At 34.7% G+C, this 8,632-nt stretch overlaps 1 long non-coding RNA gene across 4 annotated transcripts; it reads right to left on the bottom strand.

Moving 5' to 3' along the window:
- Positions 1-4,190: 4,190 nt before the first annotated feature.
- On the bottom strand, positions 4,191-7,143 carry LOC127092824 (uncharacterized). 4 transcript variants are annotated; one of them, XR_007792306.1, is made up of 9 exons: positions 6,871-7,143; positions 6,657-6,758; positions 6,385-6,522; positions 6,058-6,145; positions 5,850-5,937; positions 5,419-5,664; positions 5,125-5,285; positions 4,918-5,045; positions 4,191-4,744 (listed from the first exon to the last, which is right to left on the bottom strand). It is a non-coding gene; the product is annotated as an uncharacterized LOC127092824 (long non-coding RNA). The 4 variants fall into 4 exon arrangements; XR_007792308.1 differs by having other exon boundaries at positions 4,918-5,042; XR_007792307.1 differs by having other exon boundaries at positions 4,918-5,285; positions 6,058-6,257.
- Positions 7,144-8,632: the final 1,489 nt, after the last annotated feature.

The raw sequence follows: 8,632 nt of genomic DNA, 5'->3' as shown, positions 1-8,632 counted from the left end.
ATGGTTATGTGTATTTAATGAAACACAAATCAGAGTCCTTTGAAAAGTTCAAGGAATTCAAGAATGAAGTAAAAAACCAACTAGGTAAGAATATTAAAACTCTTCAATCAGATCGAGGTGGTGAGTATTTAAGCCTAGAGTTTGATGACCATCTGAAAGAGTGTGGGATCCTATCCCAACTTACTCCTCCTGGAACACCCCAATGGAATGGTGTATCTGAGAGAAGAAATCGAACCCTGTTAGACATGGTCTGATCCATGATGAGTCACGCCAATCTTCCAAACTCCTTTTGGGGACATGCACTATTGACAGCAGCTTACACACCTAACTGTGTTCCATCCAAAGAGGTTGAGAAGACACCATATGAGATATGGAGTGGTAAGAAACCGTATATGTCTTACATGAAGATTTGGGGTTGCGAGGTTTATGTGAAACGACAAATTTCAACTAAGCTTGAGCCCAAATCTGACAAATGCTTATTTGTGGGGTATCCTAAAGAAACAAGAGGGTATTACTTCTACAATCCTTCTGAGGGCAAAGTGTTTGTCGCTCGAACTGGAGTTTTCCTAGAAAAGGATTTTATTTCCAAAGGAATCAGTGGGAGGAAAGTAGAGCTTGAAGAAATTCAAGAATCATAAAGCATTGATACACCTATAGAGGAATTAGAGCAGGAAACACAAGTAGTTGTGGAGGAGCAACCTGCTCAAGTAGAACATGAGCAGCGTAGGTCAAGCAGGATACGTGACCTACCTGAGAGATATGGATATCTCATAACTGATCAAGGTGATGTATTACTCATGGATCAAGATGAGCCTGTGACCTACCAAGAGGCCATAACTGGTCCCGAGTCTGAGAAGTGGCTAGAAGCCATGAAATTATAAATGGATTCCATGTACACAAACCAAGTTTGGACCTTGGTAGAGCCTCCTGTAGGAGTTAACCCTATAGGATGCAAGTGGGTCTCCAAAAAGAAGACTGACATGGATGGTAAGGTACATACCTATAAGGCAATACTGATTGCAAAAGGATATAAACAAATTCATGGGATTGACTATGATGAAACCTTTTCACCAGTTGCAATGCTTAAATCTGTTCGGATTTTACTTGCTATCGCTGCATATCATGATTATGAAATATGGCAGATGGATGTCAAAACTGCTTTCCTTAATGGGAATCTTCTTGAGGATGTATACATGACACAGCCTGAAGGATTTGGCATACCAGAAGAATCCTAAAAGATATGTAAGTTACAAAGATCAATCTATGTGTCATACCCCGATTTTGATCCTGAAATTTTTTCATTTTTTTCTTTTATTTGTGCATTTTGCATACATTCATCAGTATAAAATGGATTTTAATCACTTGACTTTTGTAATTTTTCAATATTTGATTTTAATTTCAAATCAAGTTTAAAGCCAAATTTCAATTTAATTTTAATTGTTATCTTTACTAATGATTCAAAACTCTAATTGATTTTAATTTTCAAATAGATGTTAGAATTGATGTCAAAAGTAATTTTAACAAATTATTGGATTAATTTGATTTTGATTGGGTTTTCTACTGATTTTTTATTATTATTTAAATTGATATTTAAATTAGTCTTGGATTATTTCTAAAAAAATCCATTTTTATATCCATAGTACATTTCAAAATCAAAATAGCATTACAACATTTTCATAAATAATAAAAAAATCATGTTCCAAATTGCATTTCTCAACATTTTCATACAAGTTCATCCTATTACATAAATCCTACAAATACAATCTTAATGAATAATCAAAACTCCATCAAGAATCTAAATTCTGGTTGTAGTCCATTTTCAATGTAAACCTTTCCTTATTGCCATTTTCAAAAAAATTGTAACGCTCTATGGAGCTACGCCATTGGTGGGCTACCATTCTTGAATAAAATACAAGTTTTCCCAATCATTGTTAATTTATGTTCATCTATGCTCTTCTTTGTTATGCAAAATGTCATTTATTTGTTAATAATGAAATTTTGAAACTTGGAAAAAGAATTTGAAACTTAGAACAAATTTACTTTGATACATGTGAAAATCGAAGGAAAATCTTTTGTTTCCCCAAAAGGCTCAAAGTTTGCATAAATACTCCAGGATCACCAACAAAAGTCTCCATGGAGTACAACTTATGAATCCTCTAGAAGGATGGACCTTTGGTTATTTATAACTGTCAATCATGATAGTTGCTCCTATGGATGCGCCTGTTAATTGTACGAGTATGAGTTATTGGTGTTGAGGAATCAGAATCTCTGTCTCTACAAACACCCAGTCTGCCAAATGTCAGCATTCTCATAATCATGATCATTCATATATCATGCATAAAAGGAAATGCAAATCATGCATAGCCGAAATGTATTTCGTGCTCATTTTGCATTGACCCAGGTCTTGTTGTCGATCCTAGATCCTTTGACCTCTAATTCCAGCTTGTCTTTGGTATCCCTAAACCAACATCCGGTTTTCGTGGTCATTTTCAAGTCCAATTGTTATTGGCAAAATCCGTTAAAAGCTGGTTGTAGTCCATTGCTTACGGTCAAGGTCCATTTGTTGTTATTCCGGGGTCCGGTCATGCTTGAACCTACTCTGAAGATTCTTTGTTCAATCCTATTCAGGTCTTATATGAACCTGTCATTGAACCTTTTTATTCCGGGGTCCGGTCATGCTTGAACCTACTCTGAAGATCCTTTGTTCAATCCTATTCAGGTCATGTACGAACCTGTCATTGAACCCTTTTATTCCGGGGTCCGGTCATGCTTGAACCTACTCTGAAGATCCTTTGTTCAATCCTATTCAGGTCATGTACGAACCTGTCATTGAACCCTTTTATTCCGGGGTCCGGTCATGCTTGAACCTACTCTGAAGATTCTTTGTTCAATCCTATTCAGGTCATGTACGAACCTGTCATTGAACCTTTTTATTCCGGGGTCCGGTCATGCTTGAACCTACTCTGAAGATTCTTTGTTCAATCCTATTCAGGTCATGTATGAACCTGTCATTGAACCTTTTTATTCCGGGGTCCGGTCATGCTTGAACCTACTCTGAAGATTCTTTGTTCAATCCTATTCAGGTCATGTACGAACCTGTCATTGAACCCTTTTATTCCAGGGCCCGGTCATGCTTGAACCTGCTCTGAAGATTTCTTTCTCTGTTTGTTCAATACCATTCAGGTCATGAATGAACCTGTTGTTGAACCCTTATTCCGGTGTCAGGTCATACATGAACCTGTTCTGAAGAGTTTTCTCCTTTATTATTCCCCAGCGTTGTCAGGTCATATATGAACCTGTTGTAGCATTTTCTTCCTTATTCGGGTTTAGTAAGTCATGTGTGAACTTACTACCGAAATCTCTTGTATCCCAAGTGTCATTTATCAAATCTCACTTTGAATACTCCCCAGTGTGTGTCTGATTCTCCAGCAGGACTGTTTCCCCAGCAAGTTGTTTCTTACCATTTGTTTGTCTCCCTGTGGATCATCAGTATTCCCCAGTTTGGTCTGTCTGTTAGCATCTCCTGTCAAGGGTCCATCATATCCCTAGCAGATAAAATTACAAAAAATCATGCATCCATGCATATCCATGCATATCATGGCATATCATGGCATATCATATCATATCACATCATGTCATGGGGATTCAGGATCAAAATCCGGGTCTTCTTAGTATTTAATCATCTCCCACTATGATCATATGAAGAGTGTCCTGCTTCATATTCTCAAGTAGAAGATACTTAAATAGGGGCAACTGTCATACCCCGATTTTGATCCTGAAATTTTTTCATTTTTTTCTTTTATTTGTGCATTTTGCATACATTCATCAGTATAAAATGGATTTTAATCACTTGACTTTTGTAATTTTTCAATATTTGATTTTAATTTCAAATCAAGTTTAAAGCCAAATTTCAATTTAATTTTAATTGTTATCTTTACTAATGATTCAAAACTCTAATTGATTTTAATTTTCAAATAGATGTTAGAATTGATGTCAAAAGTAATTTTAACAAATTATTGGATTAATTTGATTTTGATTGGGTTTTCTACTGATTTTTTATTATTATTTAAATTGATATTTAAATTAGTCTTGGATTATTTCTAAAAAAATCCATTTTTATATCCATAGTACATTTCAAAATCAAAATAGCATTACAACATTTTCATAAATAATAAAAAAATCATGTTCCAAATTGCATTTCTCAACATTTTCATACAAGTTCATCCTATTACATAAATCCTACAAATACAATCTTAATGAATAATCAAAACTCCATCAAGAATCTAAATTCCAGCATCCCAATAATTCACTCCAAAAAAGAGTTCTACAACACATGATAACAAATCAATATCATAACAGAAGGTTTTCAACATCGCTTTCCAGTTCCTAATAGAACCTTCACAAAAAAGAAGGAAAATTGATCAACTTGTTATAGTTTACTAGAATCAAGAATGACCAATTATGCTGAAAAATCAATTTTGTTTACAAAGTGACAAAGTTAACAAATAATAAGGGAGGAGCAGTTCATGCTCATAGCCACGGATTTACACATCAGTTGCATATGAAAGTATTGTTGTTGCTGCTGAAGGTGGTTTCTACTAGTTACTTGAACTCGTGAGTATGAAGGATTTTTCTGTTCACATTGGCGGAAGACTCCTTTGTATCCATGTTATACAAATCCTCTCTGCCTAGGCTGGTTCAAGCAACCTGTTTTTGTTCCTTGCAACCACTCGGTCTTCAGTTCCTGCATGACAGATAGTTCGACGGTTAGATCTGAGTGTGCTCTCCGGTACCAAATATGCTCAAATAGATTTAAGGCATGTGATAAATTTGAAGCTTTATGGTGCAGATGTCATAGTTACTAACTAGTTTTCAACCAACACTGATGCCGAACTAGAATGCGGTTAGAAAATTTACCTGAGATGCCAGAGCTTAAGATGCTGTAGCATGTAGTCATCACAGCTATGTTGACAAAGGAATTGTAACCTGTGGTATTTGCAGTTCAAACCTGAAGCATGTTTCCTTGAAACTAATGGTTGAAGCTACTGAAAGAAAACTTTGGAATAAGGAGATATCTGCTAGAAGGAGAGCCTTGAGAAGTTGATGGAAATATATCAAACTTACCATAAGAATCCTGCAGAATTTTTGATTAGTCACCTCTCATTCGAAATGTTTCAGACAGTAGGCCAAATCGCAAAGCCAAGAGGTTGGTAAGGATAGCCTCTCAGCCCCAGATTCTAGGCTCTAGGTTGGTGAAGATCTTAGAGGCCCCACAGTTTATGTACCTGCCAAGATGAATGCACTGGTTGTAACACATGGAGAAATCCCTCACAAAAGAGAACATATCAAATTTCATTGAAATTCAAAGCTCATAAAAAGGGCAAAATTGCGGTGTACACTGTAATTATCGTTGCATACCGTTGTTAACTTGAAGACTTCTTCTCGCGATATTACTTTACAAAGGTCTTCACCAAGTTTATTTGCAATTTAAGGAGCATCATTAGCAATGTTTTACTTGCAGCAACACCGCCTGCCACTGTTGCACCTACTGCAGTAGCATTTTAACCCGACAATCACAATCCAAACTCTTTGACCAATACCTTTCCACAAAACCAACGGTTCTAAACTGTTATGACTTGTTTTCTGCAACAAATAACAAACTGCCTGCACAATGTTAACCACAACGGTATCAGTAACAAGCAAGCAATTCTTCAACAGAGAGCTTTAGGTAGAGAACTTGGTTTAGCGTTTGATCTGATAAATACTACTCGGTTACTATCCATTATCAGATTAGACAAAGGAAGGGATTGGCCATGTCAAGATAAGATGCAAGGGAAGAGATTCTGTACCTGATGATGAATCTGTACAAAAGCTTTGCAACGAGGTTCTGAACTTTTGCTCCCAGAGGCCAGACACAAAGAAATATATACTCGTACACTGCATTCCCAATCATATTACACAAGAAATAAATGAGAAAGAATAAGAAAAACAAAAACATAAAGTTGATTTCGAGATAATAACCATTGAATTTGATGGCAAACGCATTAAGTTGCAAACCTGGGATACAGCCGGCCTAGAGAGATTCAGAACTATTACTACAGCTTATTACCGTGGAGCCATGGACACCTTGCCGGTTAATGATGCCCTGAAAGTGAATGACAAGAGTCCAAATGCATTATCTATGCTGTTTGAGCTGGAATTGAAAAATGACGAGTGGGTGAAGGCAAAAGAAACTCTCCAGGCAACTAGCGATGCCACTGATAGGAAAGATTCATATGTTACACTTTCACTAAGAAAACCAGAATTACTTTGCTGCAGTTTGCAATAAAAAAGAGAAATCCAAAGCTAGAAGCGACTCATTTGGAAAAGGACAAAGATGGTTACCGGAAGTGGTTGGCTGGTGACTTGGCCTCAGGAGCACGAATCTAAACCGTAGCCGCCGGTGTTCATCGCTGAAGCATCAACCGCCTGCATTTTCGACCAAGTCAAGCTATCTGCAACCAGTACACCTTGAACCTCAACCTGCATCATCAAACAGATGTTCAAAATTTTCACTGCGGTAAAAGTTGAAATAATCAGTCAAAGCAGTAAAATCCGAAATACCCAAAATGGAGTCAAGACGAAACAGAGGAAGAAAAAGCAAGAGCGCAGATTACCTTTCCCAATTTGTATCATCAAACGGGCTAAAAGCACTTCTGAGCATCCGAAAAAGCGCTTCTGAGCTTTCTCCTTTGAGCCTTTACACACCAACTGAAACCCTAATGCGCAAGGATAAAAGGAAGCGAGTGAGAGGGAGAAAGGGGACGGCGGAGGCGATTCAAAAAACCCTAGTCACAACGAAAAATTGAAAAAAGGAGTTAACGGACAAACCGAAAAGGCCCGAAATCTTCCTCCGCGGATCCTTCACCGTCAGCCACGACACCCTTCCAAACTCCATCATCACCGTCATTACCGCTACCGGAGGTGAGTGTTTTTTTTAAGTCTTTCTGGAGCATTCATTTGAGAGCAAGAGGATTGAGGGGTTTTTGGTGAGAAGAGGAAATTGAGAGCGAGTTCGAGGCGGAGAGTGGAGAGCGATGCAGAGGGAGTGAGATTGGGAGGAGAGGATTCACGAGCTAGAAGAGGAAGTCTGTTTTTCTTTTCTTTTTTAATTTTCTTTCCCTAATTTATTTTAGATAGGATAGTTATTTAGATTAGAAATTTTTAAATAATATTAGTTTAGATTTTTTTTTAAATTAATATTAGTTTAGAGTTTTTTTTAAAAAAATAATTTTTAGTTTAGATTTTTTTAAATAATTTTAGTTTAGATCTTTTTTACATAATGTTAGTTTAGATCTTTTTTTTTAAATAATTTTAGTTTAGATCTTTTTTACATAATGTTAGTTTAGATCTTTTTTTTAAATAATTTTTAGTTTAGATTTTTTTTTTTTAAAATAATTTTAGTTTAGATCTTTTTTAAATAATGTTAGTTTAGATCTTTTTTTAAATAATTGTTAGTTTAGATCTTTTTTTAAATAATTTTAGTTTAGATCTTTTTTTAAATAATTTTAGTTTGTTTTTTTTTTAAAATCATTTTAGTTTAGATTTTTAAAATAATATTAGTTTAGATTTTTTAAAATAATATTAGTTTAGATTTTTTTTTTTTTTTTTTTTTTTTTTTTAAAATAATTTTAGTTTAGATTTTGTAGGATATATTTAAAAATTCAAATTAGATTTAGGTTTAGAGTAAAGTACTGATTAATTAGGATTTTCTTATTTTGATTAGTTTAATTAGGTTTAATTAGGGTAGTCCATTAGTTTTCCTATTTATTAGTTTTTTTAGTTTTATTTCTTTTTTTATTTACCTTAGTTTATATATTTAGATTAGTACTTAAATAACAGTTAATGGTTAAATAGTCTAGTGGAGAGGGGTTAGTTCCATAGTCTTAGGTGGAGTGAGTTTGATACTCATACGTAGCACTTTTTGTAGTATTCCATTTTTCTTTAGTATTTTTTTAGTATTTCATTTCTTTTTAGATTTTATATTTTATTATTATTTTGTTTTTAGTATTTTGTTTCTTGTAATATTTTTTATGTCCATGCTTCTTTATTTAATTTCATCATACATGCAAAACCTTTTTTAAAAAACAAAAAAAATCATACTTTTCTCGATTTAATATCGAGCCCTTTTTCACACCCTTGTAAGTCGATTGCTTTTTAAGCATCGCCATCAACCTCACATAGCTTACTCTTGGGCTTTCTTACAATGAGCCGGTTCTCTTGCACCTACACTCATGCATTATTTGTTTGGGCCCGATCTTATTTATTTCATGATTGTGTAATCCCCATTTGACAAATGTACCCCACTCCCCCAATGTGTAATATTTTTGTACTTTTTATTTCTTTATTTGTTTGGTTGTTTAATTAGCTACTAACACAAGAATAAAATCAACAAATTTCAAAAATACAAAAAAATAAAGACTCGATCCAACGTCGAGCATTTTCTCAATAAACAAATCAACTCATTTCTCAATCCTATTCCATCCCATCTTTTTCAAACTTTCATCAAATGCTTGATTCAACGTCAAGCCATTTTCATAATCAAAAACTCAAAAATATTAATTCATATTCAAGACCTTTTCAATAAAGATGG

Source organism: Lathyrus oleraceus, chromosome 6 (assembly GCF_024323335.1).
Source record: "Lathyrus oleraceus cultivar Zhongwan6 chromosome 6, CAAS_Psat_ZW6_1.0, whole genome shotgun sequence".
Classification (NCBI taxonomy): Eukaryota; Viridiplantae; Streptophyta; class Magnoliopsida; order Fabales; family Fabaceae; genus Lathyrus; species Lathyrus oleraceus.
The sequence above is the reverse complement of the archived record's forward strand: the minus strand, read 5'-3'. Positions and strand labels throughout refer to the sequence as shown.